A 9,980-nucleotide genomic window follows, 5' to 3' on the forward strand; every position below is an offset into this window, starting at 1 on the left:
TCTTTATTAGTTCAATCATTATAATTTTGCATATTTTTTTATTGCTTTATGTGTTCATTTCTTCATTGACAAACCCCTGATCACTACAACCGGATTTGCACACTCATTGCTCTAAAGTACTACTTGGAAGACGACTCGGGAGTCAAATACTCTCGATTTTGAACTAGTTTTGAATTGTGACACATCTTGTGAGTTTCTAATTTGATCGGTAGCCAACTTGTTGGGTTAGGACTATACTTACAACGCTAATTCCATCCTTGGATAATCGAGTTCCTAATCCTATATGCAAGTGGGCCGCCTCGCATCAAATTTTGGCTCCGTTGCCGGGGACTTCACTTTAAGTGTAATGAGTGCTACAATTTTGGTTGTTGTAAATATGTGAATAGTATAAATACTTGATTTTTGGTTTGCTACTTAGCACTAATTGTAGGTACTACTTTTCTCTTTAGATAGTTTTAGTACTCGTTGATTGTTAAGTGGTTTTTTTTTACTTGCATATTTTTGTTTTGCTTTTCATAATTGTATGGTTTTCATTGCCTCCTCAGTTGAATGACATGGTCGCTTCTAGACCCGAGCTTGGCCACTTTTGATCCGAAAATTGAAAGAACTTTAACTCATATAAGGGAAGCTCGGCGCTGGCTAGCTTTTATGGATAGTGAATCGGGACCCCTTGGGGAACCCTCCCGTTCATTATCACCACCCATCCGTGACTATCATTCTCCAATCAACGAGGAGACTCTATATTCATCTGTGGGGAGTACTGAACTCTCTTTGAGTGACTCAGGTGACATCGTCATGGCGGACCCACCTTGAAGAATCACCTTGAAGGAGGCCGGAGCTCCTGATCTTGACTTGCAACCGTTTCAAATTCTGTATCCGGCTTTAGATCTAAATTTTGAGCTCAAGTCTAGCACGATAAACTTGCTTCCCAAATACAATGGACTGCCTGGGGAAGATCCTCTGAAGCATCTAAAGGATTTCCAAGTTGCATGTGCAACTGCGAGAAGACATGGGGCGGATGAAGCTACAGTTTTGGTCTTCGCTTTCCCTTTCTCTTTGGAGGGAAAGGCGAAAGAGTGGTTTTATACTCAACCGGGTGAAGTTAGATCCAATTGGGACTTGTTGCGTAAGGAATTTTTGGAAAAATTTTACCCTCCTCAGAAAACAGACAAGTTGCGAAGAGAGATCTCTTGCATTGTGCAACGAGATGGGAGACTTTGTATGAATACTGAGAGAGATTCAAGAAGTTGCTGGAGGCTTGCCCTCACCACAAGATTGATGAGTTGGTTCTTATCAGCTATTTCTGTCAAGGAATGCATCACCAAGACAAGCTCCTCCTAGATGCCACGAGTGGAGGATCATTGACCAAAAATAAGACCGCTGCAGAAGCATGAAAAGTTATATCAGACATGGCGGACTCAACTCAGCACTCAAGGGCAAGGAGTCCACAACCGTAAGCTTTGAGTGAAGTGTCTCCCTCCGGAGATGCTATTCTGACTAAGACCCTCGGTGAAATGAAAATCTTGTTGCGACAGTTCAGCCAAGGGCAACAAATTTCTCAAGCTTTGATAAATGATCCACCTCAACCTCCAAGGATCGAAGGACCATTAAGGATATGTGGTGTTTGTGCTTGTAACACTCATTACACCGATGAGTACCCTCAACTCCAAGAGGACACTACATTGGCGATAGCCAACCCTTATCCGCAAAGACCAAATTACAATCAAGGATCCTACCAACATGGAGGCAATCAAAACCAATGGTGGAAGTGATTCATCCTACCAATGGAGTTAAGTTCAAGGTCAATGGTCATAGGGTGAAGCTTTATCACACTCAACCCAAAAATGCCAAGGAGTTAGAGATTTTCCTCCTTGGTGAAGTTTTCAAGTGACAAATGAAGCCATGCAAGTCCAACTTAGGACTCTAAACCAAAGTGCTCGGTGGGAGACTGATGAGCGGATAATTTTTACGCTTTTTGGCATCGTTTTTACATAGTTTTTAGTATGATTTAATTAGTTTTTAGTATATTTTTATTAGTTTTTAAATAAAAATCACATTTCTGGACTTTACTATGAGTTTGTGTGTTTTTTTGTGATTTCAGGTAATTTCTGGCTGAAATTGAGGGACTTGAGCAAAAATCAGATCCAGAGACTGAAGAAGGACTGCAGATGCTGTTGGATTCTAACCTACTTGCACTCAAAGTGGATTTTCTAGAGCTACAGAAGTCCAAATAGCGCTCTTAATTGCGTTGGAAAGTAGACATCCAGGGCTTTCCAGCAACATATAATAGTCCATACTTTGCCCGAGTTTAGATGACGCAAACTGGCGTTCAACGCCAGCTTTCTGCCCTATTCTGGAGTTAAACGCCAGAAACAGATTGCAAAGCAGAGTTAAATGCCAGAAACAGGTTACAAACTGGCGTTCAACTCCAAGGAAGACCTCTACACATGAAAGCTTCAATGCTCAGCCCAAGCACACACTAAGTGGGCCCGGAAGTGGATTTCTGCATCATTTACTCATTTCTGTAAACCCTAGTTACTAGTTTAGTATAAAAAATACTTTTAGTGATTTATTTCATATCTCTAGAACACATTATGTAACTTTGACGTTCTGAGACCTCCATGGGAGGCTGGCCACTCGGCCATGTCTACCCTATTTTCACTTATGTATTTTTAACGGTGGAGTTTCTACACACCATAGATTAAGGTGTGGAGCTCTGTTGTCCCTCATGAATTAATGCAAAGTACTATTATTTTCTATCCAATTCAAGCCTATTTCTTCTCTAAGATATTCATTCACACACAAGAACATGATGAATGTGATGATTATGTGACGCTCATCATCATTCTCACTTATGAACGCGTGCCTGACAAACACTTCCATTCTACATGAAAGCAAACTTGAATGCATATCTCTTAGCCTCCTGATCGTGAGATCAGAGTCTTCGTGGTATAGGCTAGAATTATTGGCAACCATTCTTGAGATCCGAAAAGTCTAAACCTTGTCTGTGGTATTCTGAGTAGGATCTGGGAAGGGATGGCTGTGACGAGCTTCAAACTCGCGAGTGCTGGGCATAGTGACAGACGCAAAAGGATTACTGAATCCTATTCCAGTATGATCGAGGACCGACAGATGATTAGCCGTGCGGTGACAGCGCATTTTGGACCATTTTCACTGAGAGGACGGGATGTAGCCATTGACAACGGTGATGCCCAACATACAACTTGCCATAGAAAGGAGTATGAAGGATTGGATGAAGACAGTAGGAAAGCAGATATTTAGAAGGAACTACGCATCTCCATACGCTTATTTGAAATTCTCACCAATGAGTTACATAAGTATCTCTATCTTTATTTTACGTTTTATTTATCTTTTAATTATCAAATCTCCATAACCAATTGAATCCGCCTTACTGAGATTTATAAGGTGACCATAGCTTGCTTCAAGCCGACAATCTCCGTGGGATCGACCCTTACTCACGTAAGGTTTATTACTTGGACGACCCAGTGCACTTGCTAGTTAGTTGTGCGAAGTTGTGACAAAGAACTAAGATTATGAACGTGCGTATTAAGTTTTTAACGCCGTTACCAAGGAATGAACAATCACGATTTCGTGCACCAAGTTTTTGGCGCCGTTGCCGGGGATTGTTCGAGTTTGGACAACTGACGGTTCATCTTGTTGCTCAGATTAGGTAATTTTATTTTAATTTTAAGCTTTTTGTTTTTATTCTTTTATTTTTGAAAAATTTTCAAAAAAAAAATTTAATTATTCTATGTTCTTCAGAATTTTTAAGAATGAATTCTAGAGTTTCATGATGATCCGTTGAAGTTTGGCTGGCTAGTAAGCCATGTCTAATTCCTGGACTGGAGCTTTAGACTAACATTACATGATTCCTAGAATTCTCATTAGAAATTTTGAAATCCTTATTTTTCTTTTTCCAATTAACTTTCTAAAAATACCAAAAAAATTAATAAAATCATAAAAACCAAAAATATTGTGTTTCTTGTTTGTGTATAGTGTCAATTCTTAAGTTTGATGTTAATTGCATGCTTTTATAATTTTCTTTAATTTTCGAAAATTCATCATGTGTTCTTCATGATCTTCAAGTTGTTCTTGATGAATTTCCTTGTTTGATCTTTGCATTTTTATGTTTTTTGTCTTTTCTTGTTTTCCATATGCATTTTCAATTTGTTAGTGTCTCAACATTAAAAATTTTTAAGTTTGGTGTCTTGCTTGTTTTTCTTTTCTTAAAAATTTTCAAAAATAAGTTCTTGGTGTTCATCTTGACATTCAAAGTGTTCTTGATGTTCATCTTGACATTCAAAGTGTTCTTGCATGCATTGTGTGTTTTGATTCATAATTTTCATGTTTTGAGTCTTTTTGTTGTTTTTCTCTTTCTTCATTAAAAATTCAAAAATCAAAAAAATATCTTTCCCTTATTTCACTCATAATTTTCGAAAATTTTATTTGATTTAGTCAAAAGTTTTAAAAATTTAGTTGTTTCTTATGAGTCAAATCAAATTTTCAATTTAAAAATTATATCTTTTTCAAATTCTTTTCAAAAATCAAATCCTTTTTTCATTTTTTCTTTCATATTTTCGAAAATTTCAAATTGATTTTCAAAATCTTTTTCTTATTTTATTTTATAATTTCAAAATCTTTACAAACAATTAATGTGATTGATTCAAAAAAAAATTTAAAGATTGTTACTTGCCTATTAAGAAAGGTTCAATCTTTAAATTTTAAAATCATATCTTTTTGTTTCTTGTTAGTCAAGTAATCAACTTTAATTTTCAAAATCAAATCTTTTTAATTTCCTTTTCAAATCTTTTTCAAATTAAATTTTCAATCATATCTTTCAATCATATCTTTTTCAAAACTTAATTTCAAAATCTCTTCTAACTTCTTATCTTTTCAAATTTTATTTTCAAATCTTTTTCAATTAACCACTTAACTTTTTGTTTGATTTTAAAAGTTTACTATTTCAATCATATTTTTTTCAAAACCACCTAACTACTTTTCTCTCTCTTATTTTCGAAAATTACTAACCCCTTTTTCAAAATTTGTTTTAATTAACTAATTGTCTTAAATTTTAATTTAATTTTATTTCCTATCTTAAATTTCGAATTCTAATTAATAGTCAAAATTAAAACAAAAAAAATATTTTTTTATTTTATTTTTAATTTTCGAATTTTCCCCTCTCTCATCTCCTTCTATTTATTTATCTACTAACACTTCTCTTCTACTCAAAAATTCAAACCAACTCTTCTCCTCTGTGTTTGAATTCTTATCTTTTCTTTCTTTCATCCTTCTCTTCTGATACTCATATAAGGAATCTCTATACTATCACATAGAGGATTCTATATTTTCTTTTCTGTTCTCTTCTTTTTCATATGAGCAGGAACAAGGATAAGAACATTCTGATTGAAGTTGATCCTGAACCTGAAAAGACTCTGAAGAGGAAGCTAAGGGAAGCTAAAGCACAACTCTCTGGAGAAAATCTGATAGAAATTTTCAAAAAAGAAGGAGACATGGCCGAAAATAATAATAATGGTGGAGATGTAAGACCCAGTTAATTAACGGCTAATTAACCCATAAATGAGAATTTATTCTAGAAAGCCAAAAATGTTATTTTTATGGCTAAATGTGATAGAGGAGATTGAGACGAGAATTTCGGTACCAATGTTATAGAAATCGGACCAAGATTGGACCAAACGGGCCAAACCGGTCCAACCGGACCCAAAGTGGGCCCTTGGCCCAACTAAACTAAACCAAAACCCTAGTTTTCAGCACTCTCTCTCCTCACAACACACTAAACACGCTGAAAATGGAGGCTATGGAGGGAAGAACACTCTCTCAAGTTCTTTCTCTCACTTGATCTTCAAACCACCATAACTTTTGATCTAGAGCTCCGATTGCCGCTCCGTTTGCGGCCACGCGTTCACCGCGGAGAGCTCTACAAAACCCATACAATTAATCTTGAGGTAAGCCACGTTTTACTGTTTGAAATTCCAGCCCTTGATTTCGAGTTTCATGAGCAAAAATGTTGAGATTTTGGGTTCTTTGATGTTATAGGACCCAACTCTCTTGAAGGAGAAGGTTAATCTTGTCTCCTTGGACCTTGGGTGTGGTAAGATTCTCAACCCTAGTGTAATTTGTTGTTCTATGAGGTTTGGGCATTGAGATGTTGTGTATGGGTATGATGATTGTGGCTTAGGTTGTGTATATGTGAATATTGGAGCTTGATTGGTGATTTTGGAAATCTTGGAAGAGGGTTTTGTGTGACAAAATCTGTTCTTAGAGGTGTTGAGACCTTGAGAGCTTGAGGACAAGTGGTTTGGAAGTGCTCCGGTTGAGCTTGGGAAATCGGCTAAGGTATGGTTTCGGTTTCCCGTATCTAATATGTAATGTGGTAGGAAATACTTAGGCTAGAGGCCCTAAGATAGGCATTGAATTGTTGGTGTTGTTGAATAGTTGAGATATATGATGTGTTCATATATGTGATTATGAATATTGATGCCTTGATTGTGTGATGTATGAGAAATGCATGTTGTGATATATGCTTGATGGGTGATTGAGGTTGAATTGATGGGTGGTACCATGTTGATGGTGAGTATGATGTTGATAATGTATAATGATGGTTGATTTGGAAATTAATATTATTGGAAATTGGCATGAGAAAGATGTATGACATGAGATTGTGTTTGTCCTTTAGCCATTGATTAAGAAGTGTTAAAATGGTTAGAGGTAGTTTTGGAAATTTTGGTAAAATGTCAATGTGTGAGTTGAGGATGGCTTGTTGTTGATTTTGGTACATTTCGAATGATTTCAAAGAGAAGGGTTGAAATTGGCATGTTTTGATTGATTTTGAAAAGAGTTGAAAGTGGCTTGTTTTGAAAATGGCACTTTGTGGTTTTGAATGAAAACATGGGTTTTGGGCATACTTTGATGGGACATAACTTGGACTACGGATCTCTGATTTGTGCCAAATCTGTTTAGAAATGAAATTGGATCCGGGATGTCCATGCCGTTTGAAGAACGGGTGAAAAATGATTTAAAATGAGAGAGTTATGACCGTCGGATGATTGGGGGTTGAATCTGTGAATTCTGCAGTTTTTAACTTAGAAAATTTTTAGCAGAATAACCCCCTGCGCGTAGGCGCACTTGGCGCGTACGCGCCATTCTTCCAGGAAGCGCCATCCACGCGTGCGCGGGCGCGCCGAATGTGCTGCACCCAATGCCCAGCCATTTTCCAGAGAGTTGTGCCAGAGTTGTGCCAGTTTTATGCCTGGGGCACAAGAGTACCCACGCGTACGCGTGGCTGACGCGTGCGCGTTGTTTGGCTAATTTTCAACCCGCGCGTATGACGCTTGCACGTAGATGAGTTATAAGGCCATCCGCGCGTGCGCGTGGAGTGCGCGTATGCGTGACCCTGTTTTCATCCCAAAGTTGATTTTTGAGTTTTAAAAGCCAAATTTCATACTTCTAAGCCTCCGATCTCACCACTTATGTCTTAAATCATTATGATATGCCTAGCATGAGAAAAAGGGCTAGTGACTGTGGTAACTTGCGAGTGAAGCAAAGGGAAAAATGAATGATCATTGAGGATCAAAGATGATTATGTGAGATGCGGAGAATGGCGGTGGAAGTGCTTGTTATGCCATGGGCCGAAGGGCCATAATTGTTAATGAATTGGCTGGTTATGGATTTAACTGTGAGCCGGATGGCTAGATTATTGCCGTGTTACGGCGGAGCCATGTTTATGGCCAAGTATAAATGCATATATGCTGTTGATTGAATTGTGTATGTTTGCACTTCCACCATTGGAGATGAGGGTTTCCCTAGGTAGTAGCAATGGCTAGCCACCATGTGCTCCAGGTTGAGACTCGAAGCTCTGTTAACCCAATGTCGTAAGTGTGGCCGGGCACTGTGAAAGGCCCGGATGAGCTCGCCCCCATAAATGTTCACCAGTGATGGTGATGGATAAATATTCACCAGTGAGGGTGATGGATATGGATCATGATTATGATCAAGTTTATGATGAGTATAACTCGAGTTGGGGATGTACGACAGAGGGACAATCCAATGGTTAGCTACCAGGACTTGTCGGGTTGGCTCTATAACCGACAGATGATATCATCAGCCACTAGGGACAGGCATGCATCATAAGCATACTACATGAATTGTTTGAGATTGCCTATTGACTGCATATTACTTGCTAATTGCCTAAATTCCTTATCTGTTCCTATTTGTAAATCTCTTGTCTGATATAACTGTGTTTGCTATATTATACTCCTGCTGGTGGTTGGGAGGTCTGAAGGAATTGGAAAGGGAAGTATTAGTTAGAATGAAGGATCTTTAGTCAGTTTCCACTTACGGTTTAGCTTGTTTATAAGCTTTGATATTACCTGGAGGAAGTTCTAGGATTGCCTTCGGCTTTCCTCTATTATTATGTATTATATATGTGGAAGCTGTTACCGTACTGGGGACCTCTGGTTCTCACCCATGCGGATTTTGTGGTTTTCAGATGCAGGACGCGAGGCTTCTCGTTGAGGCATGCTGGAGACTTCTGGATTAGCGAAGATCCTTTGTTCTTGGGACTCTGTTTGGTTTATATATCTTGTTTAGATACTTTTATCTCCATTAAATAATACAAACTGTGATGACTCCTTCTAGAGGGGATTTTGGAGAATAGGTTGTATGTATTTGTGTCCCTTTGGGTTTCCTTTGGGGTTTCCTTATTTTATTATATGTATATATTATTATGCTCGGACCGGTTATCTTCGCAGCCGGATTTTGAGTCTTGATATTCCCGTTTTTGACACTCCTTATATATATGATCTTGCATTAGCTTATCCTTTGCTCGTTACGTTATCGATCGGAGTGTTGCACGTTCGAGTTACGGTTTTTGTTTACCCCTTTTTCTACAAAGGCTCCTAGCTATAATCAATTATTCATACTACTATACGTATTAAATTTTTGTTTTAGAGGTCGTAATACCTTGCCATCTCTGAATTATGACTTAAGCATAAGACTCTGTATGGTAGGGTGTTACAGGAGATGCAAGGAAGATGCTTGGTGACTTTACTGCACCAAATTCTAATTTACATGGAAGAAGCATCTCAATCCCTACCATTGGAGCAAATAATTTTGAGCTAAAGCCTCAATTAGTTTATCTGATGCAACAGAATTGCAAGTTTCATGGACTTCCATCAGAAGATCCTTTTCAGTTCTTAACTGAATTCTTGCAAATCTGTGATACTGTTAAGACCAATGGGGTTGATCCCGAGGTCTACAGGCTTATGCTTTTCCCGTTTTCTGTAAGAGACAGAGCTAGAATATGGTTGGACTCTCAACCTAAAGATAGCCTGAACTCTTGGGATAAGCTGGTCACGGCTTTCTTAGCCAAGTTCTTTCCTCCTCAAAAGCTTAGCAAGCTTAGAGTGGATGTTCAAACCTTCAAACAGAAAGAAGGTGAATCCTCTATGAAGCTTGGGAGAGATACAAGCAACTGACCAAAAAGTGTCCTTCTGACATGCTTTCAGAATGGACCATCCTGGATATATTCTATGATGGTCTGTCTGAATTATCAAAGATGTCATTGGACCATTCTACAGGTGGATCTATTCACCTAAAGAAAATGCCTGCAGAAGCTCAGGAACTCATTGACATGGTTGCAAATAACCAGTTCATGTACACTTCTAAGAGGAACCTTGGGAACAATGGGACGCCTCAGAAGAAGTGAGTTCTTGAAATTGATATTCTGAATGCCATATTGGCTCAGAATAAAATATTGACTCAGCAAGTCAATATGATTTCTCAGAGTCTGAATGGATTGCAAGCTGCATCCAACAGTACTAAAGAGGCATCTTCTGAAGAAGAGGCTTATGATCCTGAGAACCCTGCAATAGCAGATGTGAATTACATGGGAGAACCCTATGGAAACACCTATAATCCCTCATGGAGAAATCATCCAAATT

The 9,980-nt window shown here is 38.1% G+C and overlaps 1 non-coding gene across 1 annotated transcript; it reads right to left on the reverse strand.

Annotated features, from left to right (window-relative positions):
- Nucleotides 1-9,434: 9,434 nt before the first annotated feature.
- Nucleotides 9,435-9,541, reverse strand: LOC112753594 (small nucleolar RNA R71). Its single transcript, XR_003177974.1, has one exon. It is a non-coding gene; the product is annotated as a small nucleolar RNA R71 (small nucleolar RNA).
- Nucleotides 9,542-9,980: the final 439 nt, after the last annotated feature.

This window comes from Arachis hypogaea, chromosome 15 (assembly GCF_003086295.3).
Source record: "Arachis hypogaea cultivar Tifrunner chromosome 15, arahy.Tifrunner.gnm2.J5K5, whole genome shotgun sequence".
NCBI lineage: Eukaryota > Viridiplantae > Streptophyta > Magnoliopsida > Fabales > Fabaceae > Arachis > Arachis hypogaea.